The following is a 25,847-nucleotide window of genomic DNA, read 5'->3' as shown; positions in this document are numbered from 1 at the left end:
ATCCGTGACTGTCCCTCTCTGATCCGCCGTTCATCGCCCGTGAGACCTGATGTGAGAGAGACGTGGCCAGATTGTCTCTCAGCACTATGCCTTCAGACTCTGACACCAGCTCCACACCAGCTGATCTCTTTATATCCAAATCTGACAAAACTCCTTCATTAAGGTTATTCATTCGTTTGGAAATGTTAGCTAACGACAAGCTGACTACTGATGGAAAGCTGGTGAAGGTGTCTAATGGCTGGTGATAAGCACTCGAGCTCGAGCTTGTACTGGATGAGGGGGAGTGTGGAAATTTATCATCAGGTTCTTTCCTTTCATTACTTTTATTCCATTTCTCTTAGACACATGGATATTAATCTCACTAGTGAGAGAGCACTAGTTTTCATCCACCTTCTTTGTGTAAGCTGTACAGATGAACAGACACTTGGGCTGCTCTCATTCTCTCACTCTGTCTTTCACTCTTTCTGAGGCTGTTTCTGAGCCACTATTTAAGATTTTCTGAGTATAAACTCACAATATTTTGACAACTGAGTAGTAACACTATAACTAAATGGTATAAAATCTTTGTGTTGTGTTGTTTTGTGTTGTGCTGTGTTGTATTGTATTGTGTTGTGTTGTATAGTGTTGTTTTGTGTTGTTGTTTTGTGTTGTTGTGTTATATTGTGTTGTTTTGTTGTTTTGTGTTGTGTTGTTGTGTTGTATTGTGTTGTTGTGTTGTGTTGTTTTTTGTTGTGTTATATTGTGTTGTTTTGTTGTTTTGTGTTGTGTTGTATTGTGTTGTTGTGTTGTATTGTGTTGTTGTGTTGTTTTGTTGTTTTGTGTTGTGTTGTATTGTGTTGTTGTGTTGTATTGTGTTGTTGTATTGTGTTGTTGTGTTGTATTGTGTTGTTGTGTTGTGTTGTTTTGTGTTGTTGTGTTATATTGTGTTGTTTTGTTGTTTTGTGTTGTGTTGTGTTGTTTTGTTGTGTTGTATTGTGTTGTTGTATTGTGTTGTTGTGTTGTATTGTGTTGTTGTGCAGGGTTGTATTGTGTTGTGTTGTGTTGTTTTGTGTTGTGTTGTATTGTGTTGTTGTGCAGGGTTGTATTGTGTTGTTGTGCAGGGTTGTATTGTGTTGTGTAAGTTTTGTGTTGTTGTGTTGTGTTGTTTTTTGTTGTTGTGTTATATTGTGTTGTTTTGTTGTTTTGTGTTGTGTTGTATTGTGTTGTTGTGTTGTATTGTGTTGTTGTGTTGTGTTGTTTTTTGTTGTTGTGTTATATTGTGTTGTTTTGTTGTTTTGTGTTGTGTTGTATTGTGTTGTTGTGTTGTATTGTGTTGTTGTGTTGTATTGTGTTGTTGTGTTGTTTTGTTGTTTTGTGTTGTGTTGTATTGTGTTGTTGTGTTATATTGTGTTGTTTTGTTGTTTTGTGTTGTGTTGTGTTGTGTTGTGTTGTTTTGTGTTGTTGTGTTGTTTTGTGTTGTTGTGCAGGGTTGTATTGTGTGGTTGTGTTGTGTTGTTTTGTGTTGTGTTGTATTGTGTTGTTGTGCAGGGTTGTATTGTGTTGTTGTGCACGGTTGTATTGTGTTGTGTAAGTTTTGTGTTGTTTTGTGTTGTGTTGAGTTTTGCTACAGTATCTGTTTTACAATCTAATATTTTTCTTGGACTGTAAACAAATGTAATTCTGCTCTGTGTCCGTCTTCATCATCAGTGACTTATCTTTAACAGCTGACTTCTTTTTGTTGTTATTTTTCAGAAAATGTTGTCAGTAACCAGAAGGTCATGAGCTCAAATCCCACCTTCAGCCCGACTCTTAACCCTCACCTGATGATGTATAAGTGAGAGTGGCTTTGGACAGAAGTCTGTAAAATCTGATCCAATGTGAATGACTCAGGTCATCTGTCCTGTTTTTATTTTTAACTTGACAAATTTGTGTTAAAAAACATCTGAAACACTCGAGTTGTGTCTCTGAGCTCAGGATCCATGCTCGGGCTCCATGCTGAGAACCTCAGTGTGAGTTTCAAACAAATTCAAGAACACAACCTGTGAATTCATCCAAACTGTCAGTCTCCCACAATCCTTTGTGCACAGTATCATTTTTCAGTGGGGCTGCGATCCCCATCTGAGTGTGTAATCAAATCTAAAGTGCACACACACTGAGCCTCCATAAAGTTGTCTTCAGATGTTTTAGTTCAAACCAAATAGAAATCTCGTTTGTTCCATTTAGTCCACAAAACTCCAAGAAACAAGGAGCTGAAAAGGACAAAATGGAGGTTCCGTGAATAAAGGAGCTAAAGTACTAAACATTCCATAGTGCAGCAACAGATTCTAACTCCTCCTCCTTTTACAGAGTGCCATTACTTTTGTCTCTTCATACAGAAAGTCGTAGGATTCCATTATTGCTCCAGATGAAGGTCATTTCACTGAGAACTGATTTTATCGCTCAAGCCGATTGGTCCGTTGATTTGAACATGAACAACCTAACGGAGAAATTTGTAATGATGAAATTGGACGGTTGAGAAATTGGTGAAATTGTAAACATTTTCAGCAGGTTGTATTAATCATGTGATTTTTTTAAATCAAGAAGAATTAAAGATTAGGGGGGGCACGGTGGCTTAGTGGTTAGCACATTTGCCTCACACCTCCAGGGTTGGGGGTTCGATTCCCGCCTCCGCCTTGTGTGTGGAGTTTGCATGTTCTCCCTGTGCCTCGGGGGTTTCCTCCGGGTACTCCGGTTTCCTCCCCCGGTCCAAAGACATGCATGGTAGGTTGATTGGCATCTCTGGAAAATTGTCCGTAGTGTGTGAGTGAATGAGAGTGAATGAGAGTGTGTGTGTGTGCCCTGCGATGGGTTGGCACTCCGTCCAGGGTGTATCCTGCCTTGATGCCCGATGACGCCTGAGATAGGCACAGGCTCCCCGTGACCCGAGGTAGTTTGGATAAGCGGTAGAAAATGAATGAATGAATGAATGAACATCAAGCAAGGTTCTACTTGTTATATGCAAATTTCAGCTTCTTGGTACCATTTTTTTTCTTCACCTTTTGTCACTCCTCATTCCGACACTCGTCTCATTGAGCAAGAATAAAAAAACTCAATTACCTTCCGACATCCAGAATCTTCCGCATTAAATCTGTATAACGGGAGTGAAATAAGTGCAGAAAACACACTTCCTGCTGTCCTCACACCCTGATGAGGCTCTGCTTCTGACACACAGCTTCATTAAATGTTTGATTGTTATCACGGCTGACTTCATTAGCTCGCTCAGGAGGATGTGGAGCGTCTCTGTGTTCGCATTGTGTTTCATCTCAGACGACGGATACGGAAACGACTCGGGCTTTAACTCATCGACCCAAAGAATGAAACCGTGTAGGATTTAAAGCTACGCTCAGACTCGTTTTCTCACGACTCCTTAAGTATAAAAATAACTTCTTCACATGCCAGATCTCAGCAGGAGATGTTTTCCATTGTGGAAGTTGTTTCTTCCAGCCGCATTCTCTAAACAGGAAGCTCATTATTCATACCACACGCTCGCCATGTTGTTGTTTTATTCCAACAAAATGCACATGCTGCTGACAAACCGGAGCGGTTGTGAATTATAAGTCATGTATTCCATCATCTGTGGAGTGATGCTTTAATTTTAAAGGCCCTATAAGTGATTTTCTCTCTTGTTATATTCACACTTGAGTGAGAGTTTGCTATGTTCAGTGGAGTGTGAAAGCTACTTTTCAGCCGGTATAAAGAGACTGTTTTTTTTGTTTGTTTTTTTTAATTGATTTTATTCTAATTATATTTAATTCTACAGTCTTATTAGAATATTAACTAGGTGCCAGTGGTGGCTCTGGGTTGTTGATCAGAAGGTCAGGGGTTCAAGCCCCAGCACCACCATACTGCTGCTGTTGGGCACCTGAGTGAGGCCCTTAAACACTCTCTACTGCTCCAGGGGCACTGCATCAGGGCCGACCTTGCTCTCTAACTTCATACTGGAAAAAAACTGTAGATGTATATTAACTTCAGTAGAAAGAAATAAAAGAAAATAACTGTTTCTAACTGTTAGAAATAAGAACAAGAACTAAATGTATATAAAATAACCAAATGTGCTGTTGTTTGTTCTACAATAAAGAAATTGTAATAGTCGGTATATTGTCGTGGTGTAAGACGAGTAAACCACATGGAGATGTGCTTTTACAGGACGATAAATAAACACGGCGTATTATCAGTATCTCCGCTTCATCGCACCATTCAGTATTCCACTATATTAGTGTTCTATCCTGGCATCAATCATTCACGGAGTGGATTTTACCACAAAACCCATTTTATATTAAACTGCATCATCATCGTGGGGTCGAATCCGGTGCCGTATCTTGGTCACCTGCCATCTGGATCGGCTCAACGTTTCAGCAATCGGGTAAATAATGATGGGAGAACAAAATATACGGAGGTGCCAGGCTTCAGTGTGCATGGCAGACGGGCTGAGAGAAGCTTGGTGGCTCAATATAAACCTCCACATCCATCTGCCGAGGAGAAAATTGGCTGCCACTGGGGTCGCAGCGCTCCATCCCGCTGGAAATGAAGACTGAGACGGCATCAATTTGGGCTCGGGTAGAAGAGACGTAAGCGTCTCTCTTCAATCCCGTGCACGATTAGAGTCATCGTCGCCTGCAGACGCCGCGGGAAAAACGTGGGGTTAAACGCGGGAGCTCTTTAACGTGGGATGCTCATGCCTGTGATGCATTGTAGTCACTTCAGAGTAACATAAGGCCACTCTGTTCTCTGAAGTGTCACATCTCTCTGAAGGGCAAACTGAAATTGGACATGGACACCATTTTACTTGGGCAAATGAAAAGCAATTGACTTGTTGCCTGCTAATCAGAGTGTGTGGGAAAATGATTGATGGCTGCTAAAATGATTGATGGCTAGGAACAAAAAAAAAAAAAAAAACATCCCGGGGCTCAGAAGGGAAGTGAAAGCATTTACCAGGACACACTTCCTGCTGTTCTGCTCTGAGCCTGCATTATGGATTTTTGTCTCTGTATTGAATTAGATTACAACACACCTCTCCCATTGAGTTTATGGGTAGGGGAGAAGGTATTAAGTTGGTGGGAAGTGAGCAGGTTTGTTTATTAGAGCGCTTGTTCTGCCAGCAGGATTTCCATTTCATTCAGATTAATGGTGGTGAGCAGCTCCAGACGCCTTCATCTTCATTATTTTATTCTCCATTTAAGAGCTTTACGGTCCGCTGCAAATAGAAACTTAAGTGTGAGTCAGAATTGGATGGAAAAGGAAGAGAGGTTATGAGGGTTTGTGGCCCGGTGTAAATAATATAGCAATCTAGATGCTTTCGTGAGCTTCGATTAAACTCTGTGCAGCTCAGTAGTATTAGCTCAGCTATTTAAAACAAGACAATACATGCAGTGTTTCATTATGTTCCTTACACCAGACCTACTTCCTGTATGTGACAACCTGGACATTAAAGGAGGCTAATAAAAAGGAGGTATCTAGGTTTCAAATGATTTGCCTTTTTGCCTTTATATACGATCATCAAACGCATTCATGTTTTTCAATGATGTAATTGACATTGTTTTGCATTTTAAATATATATTTGTGCTTAACTTAATTCATCTTAAATCAACCTAACTGATTCAAACCTGTGAAACTGAGCAAATGAGGAAATAACAAAGATTTTTTTTTACTTAAACCAATTTAAATGACTCAGGTCTGTTCAATCGAATATATATCAGTAAATGAATCTGGATGAATAATTTCCTTTAATGAACTTAAATGACTTGAGATTATGCAACTGAACCAATGAGGGGGAACAAATTTAATCATTTAACAGGGTAAATCATTCAGTATATCATTTAAACGAATGAAGGTAAATGACTCGATTCTGTGCAACACCATTATTTAAGCTAGAAAACCGGATAATCAAATTCTACTCTAAACTTAAATGACATTTTTGTGAATAAATCTAAATAAATCATTTCATATGAAGAAAAATACTTAAATTAACTGAATGTGGGGAATTTAATGAATCAGTAGCTGCATCTGAATGATTCATTTAAATGATGGAACTGAAATTATTTGAGTCTGTGAAACATAGATCTTTGAACAAACCTCACTTAAATTCAGAAGCTGCTTTATCCTGAGAAAGTGAACACATCGGAGTTAAACATTTAAATAAACAAAGTGAAATAGTTTGGGTTTGTGCAACTGAATAATGAGCCAAAAAGCTGGAGAATCAATCTCCATTTTGAGCTAAATCAGTTGTTGATAAACTGAGATGATTCAAGTCAGTTCAACTCAACGAGTGAATGAATTAGTCCACTTGAATCAGACTTTAATAAACAACCTTAAAAGACTTGTGTCTAATGGATCATTTAACTAAAAGTATTTAAATGACTTGAGTCTGTCAAACTCTGAAGAAATCATTTTCACCTACTGCTTTATGCGTTCCAGTGAACAAATCTGAATGAATCATTTGATGAACAAATATAAATAAATCTGGGTCTGTGCAAGTAAATGAAAGTGTAAATAATTCATTTAAATTTTGATTCATGTATCTGAATGAATCAGTGAACAAATCTGAATGACTAATTTAAATAAAGAAACTTAAAAGAGTTCAAGAGTTTATGAATATAAATATAAATGAATCAGATAAAATATCTGAATGAATCATTTAGAAATGAATGATCTTTACTTTAAGGCAAAGTGCAAATATAGAGAAAAGCCCTGAGGGTCTGAGATTGTATGAATTTGTAATTGTACCACAATAAGTAGGAGAAACAGTGATAATGCCAATGCTAACTACACTTCCTTTCTTTGGTAACATATGATGTCACACCAAAAAAGATATGATTGTAGATTCTGTCAGTGCTCAAGACTTTATCTAAATAAACGTGCTCTGTATAGGTATTTAAAGTATTCGAACAAAAAATATTGACTTGTTAGGTGGTTAATCTATGTAGGAAGTTAAGCGAATCAGAGAATTTGAGTTTGAATCAGTGAATCTTTTAGTCAGGTTCAAGATTCACTCATCAGTCATTCACTGGATCAGTCTCTCTCTGTTTCCATTATGATTAAGATCATTGAATCTTTTGGTCATGATGCAGATTTACTCTTTTTCAGCAGATCAGAATTTGAATCACATTTGAATCTTCATTCACTTCCAGTGGATCGCAGTTTAGATCATATTTAAATTTATATTTATTTATATATATATCATGTCCAAGATTTGCACACTGATTACCTTTCACTCACTTGTTAGCCATGGTTTGCTAGTTACCATTTATTTGCCATTCAGAGTTTGCTCGCTAGTTTGTGTTCACTCCATAGTTAGCTTTGTTTGCTAGTTTCTTTTTGTTTTCTTTTAATAACTAGTTTGCATTTGATTGCTAGACAGCTTTTGGTCATTAATTTCACTTATTAAGTCGATTTCACACAGTTGTTTGTTTGTTTTTTTCTTTTTTCTAATTATAATAATAATAAAAATAATAATAATAATAATAACAAATTGCTTGTTTTTTTGATTTCGCTTTGTTCATTAGTTTGCAAACTTTGCTTTTGTTTGTTAATTATTAATTAATTAATAATTAAATTATTAATTTGTTAATTGTTAAATTCAACTTACCATTGATATTCTCTTTACCTCTCATCTCTGTAGTGTTCTTGTGTTTGTAGTTCATTGTTTTCTCACTGATTGTATTTTCAGTAGTTTGTGTTTGTTGCTCAGCTTTCTTGTTTTGTAACTAGTGTACTTCTTTGATCTGTTAGCGAACTTAGCATTTGCCCACTACTTGTTTTTCGTTGGAACCCCGATTACTTTTACTTACTCAGTGGTCCTTGTTTGATAATAATATTATAATATGAGTTCATTTATTTCATGTTTACTTGCTAGTTAACTCGTCTACATCTGATGATGTAACGGTTTGAAAATCCTTTTTGGCGGCTAAGGGTACTCGAGAGCTGCCGCTGTCCTTTAATATGTCCCAGCGCAGCTGTATGTACGGATCGGAATCAGTCGGTTGGTATAAAACAGTGTTCCAGGTGATTAAATGTAAGTGGACCCTTAGCCGTATGTTCTATCAGACTCAATTTGTACAAACACGTCTCCCTGACAATGCTGCATTAAGAGAGACGAATGGCTTCATTCAGCCACCACGTTCCATCCTGTTCGTAAATAACAACACCAAATGATCGTTTAGTGTGCCGTGCCGAGGGTTTCGCCGCCACACTTTATTTCACTTGTTTGTGGGAAATAAAAACGGATCTGGAGGAAGACGTGAAGCAAATGGCAAAAAAATATGTCAAAGGCATAATGCATCAATAATCCACCTGAGGGCAAAAAACGCCAGAGCTGCAGTTAATAATCATAACAGAAGATAAAAACAGCACAGCTCAGTCTCTTGAGGCTGTCACTAAAATCTAATTTGATGTAAAATCACCTCGACTGCTGTTGTTTCATCTCGTCCCTCAGTTCTAATAAATCCATCTGGACCTCGCTAGCTCTCTTTATTATTAGCACTTATTGCCACCTTACTTATTTTATATCATGTCACAGAAGTTGGTGTTTAAACACAGTTCACACCAGATGACATCTAAAGCATCGTTTCTGATCTTTCCTTTAATAATTTCATCATCTGCCTTTAGTTCTCTTTAGAAATTTTAGACAAACTTTGATAAGCTGCTCCATAGCATGCTTTAAAATGATCTCTTGCAAGTGTAAGTTTTGTTAATTAGCGATCACTTCCTAGCTCGCTAGTTTCTCGTTGTTGTCTCTTTTTACTAATTATTTTGCTTACTGACATTTTTTAGCTCGCTTCTGCACACTTGTGGATTTTTCACTTGCTAGTTTGCCTTCACTTTCTTTATATTCTTTTTCTAAGTAGCACGCTTTCACTGACTAGTCGGTTTTTACTCACTAGGTTGTGTACTTCCTCCTTGTTTGCTAATTGGCTTTTATTAGCTTGTTGGCTTTTGTTTGCTTTCTCTCCATTTTTTTACTTGTTCACTCACTAATCCGTTTCCTTTCATTTGTTTATCTTTGTTCACTAGTGTGCGCTATTTTGCTAAATATCTTCACTCACTTGTTGGTTATTGTCTTTTGTTTTCTAGATATCTTTGGCTAGTTTAGTTTTTACCTCAGAAGTAGTTGGCTCTGTTTCTCTCTGCATTTTTCTCGCTAGTTTGCTTCTGTTTGCTTCACTGGTAACATACATACAGAATAACTATAATTATTTTTCTGGAAAGTAAATAAAATAAAAATTATTTAATAATAAAATAAATAAATAAACTTATTAAGTTTTATTTCTTAATCTAATTTAGGGAGGGGAAAAGGAGATATGGTGTGATGGATGGTGAAAAAAGACAATGGATAAGTACAATAGAGAGAGATGATGGGGACAAATGGTGAAGCTGGATAGTGAGAGGAATTTTCGAGAGATGACGGAGATGGGCAATAGTGAGAGATGTTGAGATGGATGGTGGATGGTGAATATAGATGATGGGGATGGATGATGATGGAAGATCATGGAGAAACATAATGGTAAGGGATGATGGAGAGAATTTATGGAGAGAGATAGTGGAGAGTTTGGCAGTTAGTTCCTTTCCTTTTTCAGCTCTAATCCTTCTCTCCTCTTGGAGGATTAACATCACTGCTGGAGTTTGAGTATGGTTCAGAGACTGACCGCATCACTCTGAATAACTGATTAATCCCTGACTTATCAGGGCTGAGACTCACTGTCTGATGTGAGGTTAAAAGATTTACAGAAACGTGGCTCAACAACAGGATCCTGAAACGGCCATTCAGCTAACTGGGTAATGAACCTTGTGAGTGGACATATGTTACAACCTCCAGATGGGCCACTCTTCATCAAGAGAAACTAGACTCAAAACAGATCAGAATTTGGCCAGTTATCATACAAATAAAACCTCAACCTACTTCAGCAACACCAAAGATACACAGCTATGTTGTCAGGACATTCAGGATAGACTATAAGATTTCACCATTTGCTACAGACACTGATTCTTTCTGCTTCTGTGTACAGTGTGTACATATATTAAAATAATATTTTACAGTGTCACTGACTTACTAACCAGGTTACTGTTTAAATCTCACCTTCACTTACTGAAAGCTCTGTATTTCTTCTCCACACTCACACAAACTCCTGCTCCAAGTATAAACCAGTGTAATCAGGATCAATCCCGGCTCCCCGCCATGGTGTGGGGCGAATCACAGCACACCAGCATGGATTACACTTCCCACTCTTTACTGAGAAGTCAGTGTGAGGAAAATTCCTTTGGTTTTTTTTATGCCAGTTACTGGCACGATGAAATGTTGTAACATTACAGTAGTCCAGTTAGACATCTGGACCTGTATTTGAATCTGAACTTGAAAATATAGCAAAGGCTTACAGAAAATCCATTCATAATAATATCCATAAATCCACATCAATTTTCTGTTAAGTTATCTGTCTGTCTGCATGTCTGTCTGTCTGTCTGCCTGTCTGTCTATATGTCTGTCTGCCTATCCGTCTGTCTGCCTGTCCGTCTGTCTGAAGGACTGTCTGTCTATCTGTCTGCCTGTCTGTCTATATGTCTGTCTGCATATCTGTCTGTCTGTCTGCCTGTCTGTCTATATCTCTGTCTGCCTATCCGTCTGTCTGCCTGTCCGTCTGTCTGAAGGACTGTCTGTCTGTCTGAAGGACTGTCTGTCTGTCTGTCTGCCTGTCTGTCTATATGTCTGTCTGCCTGTCCGTCTGTCTGAACGACTGTCTGTTTGTCTGCCTGTCTGTCTGTCTGCCTGTCTGTCTATATCTCTGTCTGCCTATCCGTCTGTCTGCCTGTCCGTCTGTCTGAAGGACTGTCTGTCTGTCTGAAGGACTGTCTGTCTGTCTGTCTGCCTGTCTGTCTATATGTCTGTCTGCCTGTCCGTCTGTCTGAACGACTGTCTGTTTGTCTGCCTGTCTGTCTGTCTGCCCGTCTGTCAGCCTGTCTGTCTGTCTGCCCGTCTGTCTGCTCGTCTGCCTGCCTGTCTATCTGTCTATTTATATATCCATATATCTGTGCATCTGTTTATATGTCAGTTTGTATTTCCTTCTCTTTGACTGTATGCCTGTCTATCTTGCTGTCTCTTTGACTGTCTGCACTACTGATCAACAGAAAAACAGATAGCACAGACAGACAGTCTAATGTCCCTCATTTTACATCAATAATATAATTCCCTAAGAACTATTTCCTACAAACAGAGACAGTACTCGTGGGACTGCTCCATGGATAAGACAATCTCCCTGGTGAGATTAAACCAGTTTTATGGTTTTTAACATCAGCTGATCAGCTTTTCTTGCTCCAGGAGACATCTCTGACCACAGTATGGTACAGAGCACCATCAGTAAAGAGAATGTAAAGCCTAGGAGTGTCTTCTGGCATTTTAATACTGTTATAAGTTTCACATACTGTTATATGAAAATCAAAGAAGACCACTTTTAGCTTTCTACAGCAGTGTTGGGATGTGACCAAAACACAGAATAAAGCATTTTGTCAACAGTACATGCTCAACATCACGAGAGACATTGTTAGATCTCTGAAAGCTCTGGAGATAGAAATAGTGGAACTCCAGAGTTTGAGCACATTGTGAAGCCCTCAAAAACAAATGATAAAATGAACAACCTGTTAGACAACACTGCACAGGGGGCGCTAATCTTCTCATGCTTAAGAAGTGTGACTGAGATGAATGCTCCTTCTACGTTCCTCTTTAGTCTGAAGCGAAATATTCATACATGCTGTTTAAACACAATCAGGGGATCTGTAATTAGAGCCCACTGAAATTCACAAGCAGACAGTCAGCTTCTTCTCAGAGCTGTACAGCAGTGAATGGTCAGGGGCACAGATGGTGGAGGAGAGTTTTCTCATGGACCTGCCAAAGCTCTCTGAGCAAGCCACTGAATTGACAGAGAGCTGTCATTGGGAGAGCTTCATGAGGCTCTCCAGGGTATGGAGAATAGAAAGGCACAAGGTATAGATGGTCTCAGTGTAGAGTTCTACAAATGCTTCTGTGCAGTAATAGGACAGGAGAACAGGTGAACAGAGGTTAGCTCATTTTGAGCTGTAGTCGGCCTTTCCTGACCCTGAAGCAGATCATTCACCATGACCTGCTGTACCGAAAGGTCAATATCTGATAACGTGTTTATTGAGCTTAATGTCTGGTCTAATTGTTCTGGATCAGGAAAGGTCTTTTTAATGGTTCAACTTTCTGGTTTTAATGTAACTCACTCCAATGCTTCTCTCTGTCTTCAGCATATGCAGCTGACCTCTTGGAAAAGATCGGATGGCTCACGGACAAAACTGATATTTTAAAATAATTTGAGATTATAATTTGAGATAAAGATTTTTATCATCTGCTAAGGTCCACTGGAGTAAAATAGAAGCCATTTCAGTAGGGTGATGGACAGCCTACATTACTGAGAAGCTTGGTAAGGAAAAATGGTGGTTTTAAATATTTTGGTGTCTTCGACCAACACTGAGATTTTACAGAAAATCTAGGAGGGCCCTGACGAACAAATTGTTGAACATGTTTGAAAGCACAGACTGAGCAGGTGGAAGCGTCTGGTTCCAAATATGTCCTACAGGGGGCGAATGCTGTTCATCAACAACCTAGCAGCATCGTCTCTGTGGCTCAAGCTGGCAAATGTGGATCCACTGCCAAATTTGCTAGATAGTGTGAACTTCTGGGACGGTCTACACTGGATTCCTCAGAGTGTCCTCCATCTGCCCAAAGAGGGATGGGGGCAGGGGCTGGTCCAGTTGGCCAGCAGAACTGGAGATTTTCTCCTCTGGTTCATCCAGAGACTATTCAAAGAACCTAGGAATCCAGTATGGAGAGAGCCTGTGGACCTTTATGCATGGTGTGAGGACTCGGGTTGGACAGAACCTTTTAACGGACACAAGAATACTGGACATTTCTGGGTTTCAAGATTTTTATATTGGAATTTTAAAAAAAAGCCAAAGGAGCCCCAGTTAATGGTGTCTGGGCATCGCTGGTGTGACTGTCACTACACTGTCCAGGAAATTACAAGAAAAGCAAGAATTAATAAGAAAAAGTGATTGGGAGAGTAAAAGTGTGCTGGGTTTGAAGGCACAGTACAAACCAATATTAACCAAGAAAACATTTTCATACTTTTACACATTCTTCCAGGTTACAGTCATCATTGTTTTGTTTTGTCCTTGGGTTTTAAATATGTCAGGAAAATATTTCAGGTTCTAGTTCAGATGATTCACAATGGCAATATACCTGAGCATAAAAAAGCATAAAACACAGATTGTGGTTTTTTTTTTTATGATACATTACATTTCTCAAGAATTTGTGAAACAGCAGTGCTCTGTAGTAGTGCTCTTTGTTTTGTATCAGAATTGGACTGATAGAATCATTACAACTACAAACTACTCAGACTGTTCACTGAATGTTTAGCCTCAATTATTTAATGCCTTTAAAATATTTAAAATATCTATTAAGTTATTCAGAATGTAATATTTATAATGTGACGTATGTATAATAGTCTCTCTCTCTCTCTCTCTCTCTCTCTCTCTCTCTCTCTCTCACACACACACACACACACACACACACACACACACACACACACAATCATTGTTCTGTTCTCATCATTTCCACTAGGTGGCACTCTCTGTCTGTCTCTAGCACTGTGTCACTTTCTCTGCTTTTCTGTAGAATGTATAGTTTGGGTAATGTATTTGTCTGAATGCTTTATATGTTCATTTTAATGGTGAAGTCTAGAAAATTCTAGTTCTCTCTCTCTCTCTCTCTCTCTCTCTCTCTCTCTCTCTCTCTCTCTTCAATATATATGAGAATCTGGGGAATTTGGAAGCAAAGTCAACATCTTGAACTCTTTGTCCTGTTCCTCAAACTGTTCCTGAACCATGTGTACAGTGTGTCAGGGAGCATCATCCTGCTGAAAGAGAACACTGACATTAGGGAACACTGTCACTATGAAGTGCTGATCTTGTTCTACAGCAGTGTTTAAGAAGGTGCTACGTGTCAAAGTAACAGCCACATGAACTCCCGAGGTTTTCCAGCAGAACATTGTCCAGACCATCACACTGCTCCTCCGGCTCACCTTCTTCCCACAGTCCATCTCTTCTCCAGGTAAGAGACTCACATGCACTCGGCCTCCACGTGATGTACTGTATAAGAAAACGTTTGTGCTACAGAAGCTCTTCAGAAGGTCCAGTCTTCACTCCTCACACACATCAGTGAGTCCTGGGTGTCCATCACCCTGTCACCAGGTCACCGATTAGTCTGGAGCACTTTTGGTAGGTATTAATTACTGCATACCTGAACACCACACAAGAGACATTCTGACCCAGTCGTCTATACCTCACAGTGCTGTTCTTGTCTTGTCTTTGTTTACCCATTTTTCCTGCTTCCAGAACTGACTGTCCTAACCTCCTGACTGGTGCCACTGGACCAGATCATCAATATCACTCACTTTACCTGTCACTGGGTTAATGTTATGCCTGATTGGTGTGTGTGTGTGTGTGTGTGTGTGTGTGTGTGTGTGTGTGTGTGTGTGTGTAAAAAACAGATGTACTGTACATACACATTATACGTTATATACTACATAGACTAGAAGTTTACTATATAATTTTCATCACACATTCAAACATACTTTATGTAAATTTGTACTTAAAGACTGTGTACTGTAAAGAGTGTGTGTCTGTGTGAAAGTTGATGACGACAATAATACATACTGTACACACAGTACACAGTGTTCAGGACAAACAGGAAGTGGTATTTAACACAAAACAGTGAGTCACGCACGTCTAACTTATCTCAAATCTATGTAATATGACTCAGTGCACACACACACACACACACACACACAAACATTTACACACAAACACATACACACATACACACAAACACATAAACACACAAACACACACACAAACATTTACACACAAACACACACAAACACATACACACACAAACATTTACACACAAACACATACAAACACATACACACGAACACGTACACAAAAACACATACACACAAACACATACTAGTCTTGCATACTTTTGGCCTACGCTCACTAAATCAGTGCAGTATCACTCATAATATCCTGCTCAGTGATTATTAAAAACAGGTTTACATTTGTAAACAATATGCCATTCGATCCTAATGGGGCGGAGCTTGTGTAGGACTGGAGGTACAGATTTGTACAAAACCCATGAAATCCCTGTTTAGTACAACTTTCCAAGGAGGTCAGTTAAATTCTGGGGTGTGGTCATTTATAGGGGCGGAGTTTCATTCAGATAGGAAGTGTTTTAATCCGATCTCACAGGAAGAGAGTTTTTCCACCAGATGTAGTCTCTAAGTCTGATTCTTTACTGGAGTGTTATAGATAATTACGATATTAATGCTCAGCATGGAAACCTACTGCAGGTATATAATAATCTACTGCTCAGTACGGTACAGTCAGTAATCCACTGACATACAGCTGAGACATGAACGTTGCTCTCCCTCCCAGCTCTCTCACTCTACACTCATTTCAGAAAGTGTAAAACTATCTATCTATCTATCTATCTATCTATCTATCTATCTATCTATCTATCTATCTATCTATTTCATTAGACAGCACTTCAGTAAGTCAGTGTTTAAGTGGGTGCATGATGTCATAGTGTGTCGTCTGATTGATCACTCAGTGTAATTGTTGGTAAATTGCTGTGGTTCTAGAGGGGGGAAAAAACACTTAGCATCTGCTGCTTTGGGAAAATAATCAGCTTCAAAAAGTCACGCTCTTCCTAATGGATCAGAGACTAACTCTAACAGACACACACACACACACACACACACACACACACACACACACACCACTGAAAGGAAACATAAACGTTAAAAATGCATTATTTAGTCATTTATTATTGGCCATGTGAGAGCGTGTGATTGATTAACCTCAGTCCAATCTCAGCACTATTATCCCTGAGGCTAGCAGCCTCGCTGTGTGTGACACAGAGCCTTTTGTTTGCTTTACTGGTGGCTCCTCTGTGTGTGTGTGTGTGTGTGTGTGTGTGTGTGTGTGTGGTGCTTGAGTGCCACCTGCTGACTCATACTCATGTTTTCATATTTAGCATGTGACCTTTGACCCCAGATGTTGGCCAGCTGAAAGAAATTCTCTTTCTCTCTTTCATCTCTCTCTCTCTCTCTCTCTCTCTCTCTCTCTCTCTCTCTCTTACAAACAAAGACATCTAGTTGTGTTTTGTTTAATTTTTTTGTTGCTAGTAGCATAAATGAGCTTTGTGCTAGTTAGAAACAGTTAATAATCACATGTCACTATTTACACTCAGTTACATCAATGAGAGAAGTGATGTAATACACACACACACACACACACACACACACACACACTGAACAGAGAAACGCTTCAAACAGAAATGCTAATTTCATGACTAGCAAGTTAAAGACAAGGCCGATTCGTCTTGCTTAGTATTAGAGAGTGACAGGAGAAGAGATTTATGACTAAATTGCTGTGAACTCTGACCCCTGATCTGCCCCCAAGCTTTGTGCCCAACCTGACTGCTAACCCTGAAACTTAGTTAGCAATTAGCATGCTAATCACAGACATGCTGGATGTGCAGTGAGTAATGGCTGTGCTCTGAGTGAGGTGACTTGTTAATCACTAGAACACATGATTTACACGCCAGAGTTACACAACTGGAAAAAACCAACACCACCGCACTCCAACAAACCAACACCACCGCACTCCAACAAACCAACACCACCACACTCCAACAAACCAACACCACCGCACTCCAACAAACCAACACCACCACACTCCAACAAACCAACACCACCGCACTCCAACAAACCAACACCACCGCACTCCAACAAACCAACACCACCGCACTCCAACAAAGCAACACCACCGCACTCCAATAAACTAACACCACCACACTCCAATTAACCAACACCACCGCACTCCAACAAACTAACACCACCGCATTCCAACAAACCAACACCACCACACTATAATAAACCAACACCACCACACTCCAACAAACTAACACCACCACACTCTAATAAACCAACACCAGCGTACTCCAATAAACCAACACCAGCGCACTCCAACAAACCAACACCACCGCACTCCAAAGAGAAAAAATGGAATGAAGCATAAAAGAAAAAAAAAAGGTTTATTTTTTTTTCTTTACACATTACCTGAGTATGTTATGCATGTGAAAGAAAGAAAGAAAGAAAGAAAGAACAGCAAGAGAGAAATAAAGAAATAGTAGTGGTGTAATGGTGTAACAGTTCTGCAATCTGCTCTCTGTCCCATTCTTATTGTACCTTGTCTTCAGGTATGACACTGCTCCATGACTGGGTTGCCAGATTGGATGAGTTCCAAAATTCACTTCCAAAATCTTGCTTCAGAGAAAATCATTGGATCTAATAACTTTCCCTTGGTGTGTGCCTTATTTACTGTAGGTGATATGGTAAAGATCAGGAGAAAGGAGTTGTGGAGTGAAGTGTGAGGAGCATCTCCATCTGACTGTCCTGAAGTAGGAGTGGGAAGAGAAACCTGGGACTGAGTCGAACTGAAGAGAACAGAGCTATGAAAACACAGTAAAACACACACACACACACACACACACACACACAAAGTGTACACTCACAGTGCGGGGTGTGAGAGTGTGGAGTAAAACACACACACACACACACACACGCACACACACACAAAGTGTACACTCACAGTGAGGGGTGTGAGAGTGTGGAGTAAAACACACACACACACACACACACACACACACACACACAAAGTGTACACTCACAGTGAGGGGTGTGAGAGTGTGGAGTAAAACACACACACACACAAAGTGTACACTCACAGTGAGGGGTGTGAGAGTGTGGAGTAAAACACACACACACAAAGTGTACACTCACAGTGAGGGGTGTGAGAGTGTGGAGTAAAACACACACACACAAAGTGTACACTCACAGTGAGGGGTGTGAGAGTGTGGAGTAAAATACACACACACAAACACACACACACACACACACACACACACAAAACATCATCAGTAACAACAGCAGACTTTTCACTCCAGATGTTACTCTGTTGCTTTTATTATGAGACACAAAGCTGCAGAAAGTGTACAAAGTGTGAAGCTACCGTAGGTCAAAGCAGTGTAATTAGGGTACACTTCACCCCTCACACACACAGACCGAGGACAAGAGGCCATCTGCCCCTCTGTGTGTGTGTGTGTGTGTGTGTTGAATACATTTCCTTTGAAGACTGCATTAATGGCTCAAAAGGTCAGCGTCATTAAATATTTAAACTTTATACAACATTTATCTTTCACTTATAGATGTGGAGAATGTGCACACACACACACACACACACACACACACACACACACACACACACACACACACACACACACACACACACACACACACACACACACACACACACACACACACACACACACACACACACACCTACACACACATGCACACACAGTGCTGAAAGTGATGTATTTGTTATAAATCTTTTTCCAGGTCAGAATTCCTACAATCCCAGTCCAGTCCTAAAGGTTCCTGAATTATTCAGTACTGTGTGAAGCCCCGCCCACTTGTACAGCACCCAACCTCCTGAAGGTTTTCATGAAGCACTTTAAGCAGCAGGGATGAATACAGCAGCCTGAAAAAGGCCAGCTGTCATCTCCCAATCCAAGACTGATCCCAGAGCTCTAACACACACACACACACACACACACACACACACACACACAAGACATGTTAGGATTTGAATAAAATCTTTTTTTTTTGTTTTTGTTTGTTCTCTTTATTTTTAAATCTCTGATTCATAAAATCCATCCCCTCAAGTTATTTGAATACATTTTCTATTCTGTCCGGATTTATTTTGAGTAGTTGAAGCATGAGTGCTCGGACTCTGAGTCCTGACAGCAGCTTTGACATCATCAGACGGAGAAAAACAACTCTCCACTTCTGTTTTTCGTTTGTTTTTCACCTCAGGCTCTCACGCAACAGCACACAAATAAGGAAATGTGAGAGAAAGGGGAAAAAAAAGAAATGCAGATGTGTGGCATGATAGTGACTCATCTATCGGCTGAGTTCTGCTGATTTCACACACGTACTGTCTGACAGGCATCGCTACACACACGCAGACACACACACAAGTTCGCTCAAAGTTCATGGTGCTCCTGAGGTTACAGGGTTGTGGACGAGGAACACATCTGAGCTCATCACTTGCTCGTGACCTTTCTGTGTTGTTCTGTGTATTTGTGGGAGGTTGAGTTGAGGTTTAGTTTAAAGGTTACACGAGTGAAAGGTTTGTGTCTCAGCGTGAGCATCCTTGGAGTTCAGTTTCAACACGTCACCATCACCGAGACTTCCTTGGCCGTGAGGCTCCTGATGATCAGTTCTATTTCAGTTCTGATTCTTCACAGATCTTCCGATTTGGTCTGGTCCTTGACTCAGATCTCGTGTCGTTACCTCGTGTCACTGGAACTGGACTGAGACACACAGTAGGCATCCAGTACACACAGGTTTATATACTAATCGGATGAAGGAGAATTTCCTCTTTTTGTTCTATACACTTTTCTTTTCAGGCCATCTGATCTTCTCACCGCTTACTTCTGTCTTTCTCTCTCTTTGTTGTTCTGCTTTTTTTTTTTATTTGTTTTGTTTTGTTTTGTTTTAAGGGGTCCAAGCACCAGATGTGCTGCATTAATCTAACGGTCATAACGGTCAATTCCTGACATCTGTCTAGAAAAAAGCAAGGTCTCAACCTGGAATTCCTACTCTGGGACTCAGAATGTTGTTTCTCAGCAACAGCAGAACTTCCCTTTATGAGCTCACTGTATAAACACGTATCAGCTTTAGCTTCTTCAGCACACAGATGTATTCACCTGTTAACTCTACAGCTCAGTGCTCTCAGGTGAACATCCCTCACTCAGCACAGACAGCATTATTCCTCACTGACCATAGACCACCATGTCAGCGTCCTCGGGCCGTTCCTTGGGATCTTGAACATTTGTCTATTTAGCTCCGCCCACTAACTAAGCATAGTACACGTACACATACACACAAACATATACACACACAAACACACACACACAGAAACACATACACACACAAACGTGTGCACTCAGAGACATTATATTTCTGACTGAAACTGACTTCTTTCTTCTACTCTGTGTCTGTCTGTCTATCTATCTATCTATCTATCTATCTATCTATCTATCTATCTATCTATCTGTCTATGTATCTATCTATCTATCTATCTATCTATCTATTTATCCACTATGTCAGCATCCTCGGGCCACTCCTTGGGATCTTGAATATTTGTCTATTTAGCTCCACCCACTAACTAAGCATAGTACATGTACATGTACACACAAACACATACACACAAACACACACACAAACACATACGCACACAAACGTGTGCACTCAGAGACATTATATTTCTGACTGAAACTGACTTCTTTCTTCTACTCTGTGTCTGTCTGTATATCTATCTATCTATCTATCTATCTATCTATCTATCTATCTATCTATCTATCTATTTATCTATCTATCTATCTATCCACCATTTCAGCGTCCTCGGGCCATTCCTTGGGATCTTGATATTTGTCTATTTAGCTCCGCCCACTAACTAAGCATAGTACACATACACACAAACACATACACACACAAACACACACACACAAACAAATACACACACAAACATGTACACACAAACACATACACACAAACATGTACACACAAACACATACACAAAAACACATACACAAACACATACACACACAAACACATACTAGCCTTGCATGCTTTTGGCCTACGCTCACTAAATCAGTGCAGTATCACTCATAATATCCTGCTCAGTGATTATTAAAAACAGGTTTACATTTGTAAACAATATGCCATTCGATCCTAATGGGGCGGAGCTTGTGTAGGACTGGAGGTACAGATTTGTACAAAACCCATGAAATCCCTGTTTAGTACAACTTTCCAAGGAGGTCAGTTAAATTCTGGGGTGTGGTCATTTATAGGGGCGGAGTTTCATTCAGATAGTAAGTGTTTTAATCCGATCTCACAGGAAGAGAGTTTTTCCACCAGATGTAGTCTCTAAGTCTGATTCTTTACTGGAGTGTTATAGATAATTACGACATTAATGCTCAGCATGGAAACCTACTGCAGGTATATAATAATCTACTGCTCAGTACGGTACAGTCAGTAAACCAGTGACATACAGCTGAGACATGAACGTTGCTCTCCCTCCCAGCTCTATCACTCTACACTCATTTCAGAAAATGCAAATACAAACGAAAAGCAGGACCCTGACATCCTGCCACGGGCAACCTGAACACTATCGAAGGGTTTCGTGTATCACCTTGAGGGAAGGGAGTGCAAAAAAACAAACAGCATGTCATAATTAATAGTGCAGAGAAAGAAAAGAAGAAACATGAGACGAGTGCATGAGGCCAAAGACAAAGCCTTCCCGTCCCGACCCGTCCCTCCGTGTCTTGTCTGGGTTGAGTAACGTTCCTCCTGTCAGAGGCTAAAAACCACACGGAGAGAGTTGCAATGAGTAATTGTTTAAAAGACTGTGTGTGTGTGTGTGTGTGTGTGTGTGTGTGTGAGAGAGAGAGAGAGAGAGACACCTGGATTTAACGAGCCTGGGCTTTATGAACAGCTGGAACAGTTGGATGACAAAGCAGAACCTTCTTGTTCATGAGTTATCAGAGTTGGTTCGCGTTGGCTCGCTCAGTGAGATCAGAGGCCTGTAGGATCTGAGTCAGGTTCAGGTGTTCATCACCGAGAGCCTGTGTGTTACTGGGGGTAGGAAGAATAACAACTGTGATATCAGACGTCAGAGCAAAAAAGCAAAACAGCACAGAATAACAGATCAGATTGAGGTAGAAGTGGGCGGAGCTACGCACCTTGTTTATGAGATCATTCACACATCACCCTGACACGCCTTATTTACCTTCTTAAGTGTCTGAGTGCATCAGTTCCTCCAGGAGTTCACACAGTGGGTTCGATTTGAAGCTTTTTGCACGATTCGTGATGCAACCTGTGAAGTTTTTTGTGGCAATCTGCCTGATTTGGTGAAATCACAAGCACAGGATTATCTTTTAAAAATAGTACCGGTGACACACGTGTACTGAGTCTCTGATGCCCCTTTTCCACCGAGGCAGTTTGAGTGCTGGTTCGGAGCCTAATTTAGAACCAGTTCTTTCTTTTTCGACAGCCAAAGCACCGGCTCTGAACCAGGAAAAGTGGTTCTTAAGTAGCACCAAAACGTTGCTGGTCTAGACTTAAGAACCGCTTGTGTCAGGGGCTGTGGGTGGGGCTGTGGGCGGGGCTACTGTTAGGGCATTTGATAATGTACTTTAAGTGTACTAATGTTTAATACACTTTTACTTTACCGCAATATGATCAATTATCAGCACACATGATAGTAGGTAGCTACATGCTAAGGCTAACTTTTTTCTGTGTTAATGATAAAATAACGTTATATACTTTCTCGATTACAACCTCAGTTTATACAAATTACATGGAGCTGCACGTACACATCGGATTCGCCGTGTTTGGATGCTAATGTAGGTTCACAAAGCCATGAGCATTAACAGTAAAGTAACATCCGCTATTGTTGTTGTTGTGTTTGTGTTTGCCGCTGCTGCGCTAACGTTGCTGTGTAACGTGACACGTATACAGTGACGTCAGACTCGGCTCTGTGACGGCTCTCTAACCGATGGAAAGGCAAACTGGTTCTTAGAAGGTTCTCCAGTGGAACCAACTCTGAACCAGCACCCGGTTCTTTTTGGTGGAAAAGGGGTATGAGAGCTGTGCTCATGTTCACACGTGAATGGATGAGGGTTTCAGCGCCGCGTCTCGGCACAAAACTGCAGAAACTGTGTTGTTGTTTTCTTTATATCCCAAGCTCCTCTGCATATCACATCGTTCACAGTGTTTAAGATCATTTTAATTCAGGATCAATCACTCTAATAAATGATCATGTGTAAAATAATCATTATCATCTAAACTCCTGACCATTTCACTGCATTTGACTTCATGACCATTTGAGTGACTTTCTGGTGGTTTTGAGTCCACAGGTTTGCTGAAATGTGTTCGAGCTCAATGAAAGCTCCCCAATGATACAGAGACCTTTTACTTAGTTATACTGTACCACTGTAATCATGTTGTTCTTCCTGGATTAACTAAATAATCTAAAGTAAATCTAAATATGCAGCTAAATTCAACATTTAGAAGAATATTTTAGAAATTCTTGATGATTAGAGTTTTGGGTAACAAGACTTTTAACTATATACACACGAGTCTCCGCTGTTACACGTCAATTTTCAAATTAGCTCATTAAATTCCAACACAAATTCCTTGGGTTAAAGTGATCGATCTCACTAATGAGATGTAGACATGACACATTAGGTGGGTTGGGGGCGTGTCCTGTTTTGTACAGTTTGGCCGACGTATTTACAAAATACTTTAAAGAAAGAGACTCACAAATCAGCACCGTGCTTCAGCTGGAGGTTTGATGTGAGTTCAAATAAATAAATAAATAAATACATCACATATAGATGTGAACCATCAGCCAATCAGAAACGAGTATTTCGACCTGAGTATAAAGTTCTTGGTGTATAAAGTGGATGGTTCACATAAACCTCAGGTAAAAATATAGAGTCTCGGATTCTCACTGCTTCACGCCGATCGGAGATCTGAGACAGATTTTTTTTTCAGCTTTCACTATGTTAGAATTCCACTGGGTTCAGTATTTATATACATCACGTCTTTATAAATTGTACAGAAGAAATTGAGGAACAAACCAAGATAAATCATAGCAGAACTTTCTCAGCTCAGTGTGACATTACCTCGAATAAAAACACAATAAAATATTAGCAGACACACTCTCTCACTCACTCATTTTCCACCGCTTATCCGAACTACCTCAGGTCACGGGGAGCCTGTGCCTATCTCAGGCGTCATCGGGCATCAAGGCAGGATACACCCTGGACGGAGTGCCAACCCATCGCAGGGCACACACACACTCTCATTCACTCACACACTCACACACTACGGACAATTTATCCGGAGATGCCAATCAACCTACCATGCATGTCTTTGGACCGGGGGGAGGAAACCGGAGTACCCGGAGGAAACCCCAGAGGCACGGGGAGAACATGCAAACTCCACACACACAAGGTGGAGACGGGAATCGAACCCCGACCCTGGAGGTGTGAGACGAACGTGCTAACCACTAAGCCACCGTGCCCCTATTATCAGAAACATTTCAAGGAAAATAGGAAATAAAAATGACACTAACCGGTGGTATACGTTTGCGCAGGTGTGGCTGTACTTATCACGTATTTATTATTTCAGACATGGTCACAAAGAGCGTGGAGTGCCTGCATCAGGTATCAGTCAGGACAGGAGGAATAACAAACTTGAAAAACATTAGATGTACCATGGACACGCATTAAAAAAACATCATCAGCAGAAGCAGCAGCAGCATCAAATCGACATCATCAACACATCCAACATTTTGAAAAAGAACGAGATAAATCCATTCCATGGAGACTTCCAATGAACCTTCAGCAGCATTAAAGGGGTAGCAGGAAGATCTGACACGTACTGATTACACTCTATACGTCACAACAATCTCTATGTTCTTCATGCCTGGGCGACGGGATCAGATGATTGGATAGAAGTAGAATAATCTTTCTGATGAAAAAAACATCCAGGTCCAGTGTGTGTGTGTGTGTGTGTGTGTGTGTGTGTGTGTGTGTGTGTGTGTGTGTGTGTGTGCGTGTGTGTGTGTGCGTGTGTGCGTGTGTGTGTGTGCGTGTGTGTGTGTGTGTGTGTGTATGTGTGTGCTCAGACCAATTCCAAAAAGTTTAACAACTTCATCACTCCAAAAATCTCTCCTGTTCACCAGAAGATTCTCATCCCTGTGGTGCAGCACGGTGGTGGTAGCATCAGACTTTAGAGCTGCTGAGAGTAAAAGGAAACAGCTTCACCAAAAGCAGACCTGAATCAATCTCAGCATCTGTGGGTTTATGTGAAGCTCAGGAAATGCTCTCACAGACTGATGGATATCAATCATTTTAAAAGAAAGGGCAGGAATATTTTAGAAACTCAAAATCGACTCTTTCCTCAAAACCTTGAGTGGTTTTTAATCGAAACAAAGCTGCTTAAGCAAAGTATTCATTTTTTGCAAGTAATTATTATTTTTTTATTATTATTTATTTCTCCTGAAAATAAAGACTGATGTAATAAACATGTGTGAGATTTATAATGCCAGCTATGACCAGGACCAGGAGGATGGAGGAAGGAGGATGAAGCATCATCCAGAAACACTGACACAACATCTCAAGATGCTGAAGACACCAGCAGAAACTTCAAACCTGCTCACATACAATGATCCTAAAAAAATTCCAGAAACACAACAAATGGCTTAAAGACAAGAAAAATGTTAAAGACAACAAAATCCTGACCTTAATCTCACAGATATAGATGATGATGTAGAAATAGATGTAAATAAATGTAAATACACAGACAGTCGTAGAAGGTGACAGTTAAACGTTTACTGGGGCTTCGTGAATAACAGAGATTAGTGCTTCACTGAGGCTGACTTTCAGACTGGTGTGTGTGTGTGTGTGTGTATGTGTGTGTGTGTGTCCCTGCAGACTTCAGCTTCCTCCCAGCTGTAGAGGTTGATGTATGGCCGAGTCACTGCTGCTTGTCAGTTACATATAAAAGCAGATGGAAGCGGCCCCGGGGACGAGGCTCTGTTAATTCAATTAGACTGAAAAATGG

This window comes from Tachysurus vachellii, chromosome 8 (assembly GCF_030014155.1).
Source record: "Tachysurus vachellii isolate PV-2020 chromosome 8, HZAU_Pvac_v1, whole genome shotgun sequence".
Classification (NCBI taxonomy): Eukaryota; Metazoa; Chordata; class Actinopteri; order Siluriformes; family Bagridae; genus Tachysurus; species Tachysurus vachellii.
The sequence above is the reverse complement of the archived record's forward strand: the minus strand, read 5'-3'. Positions refer to the sequence as shown.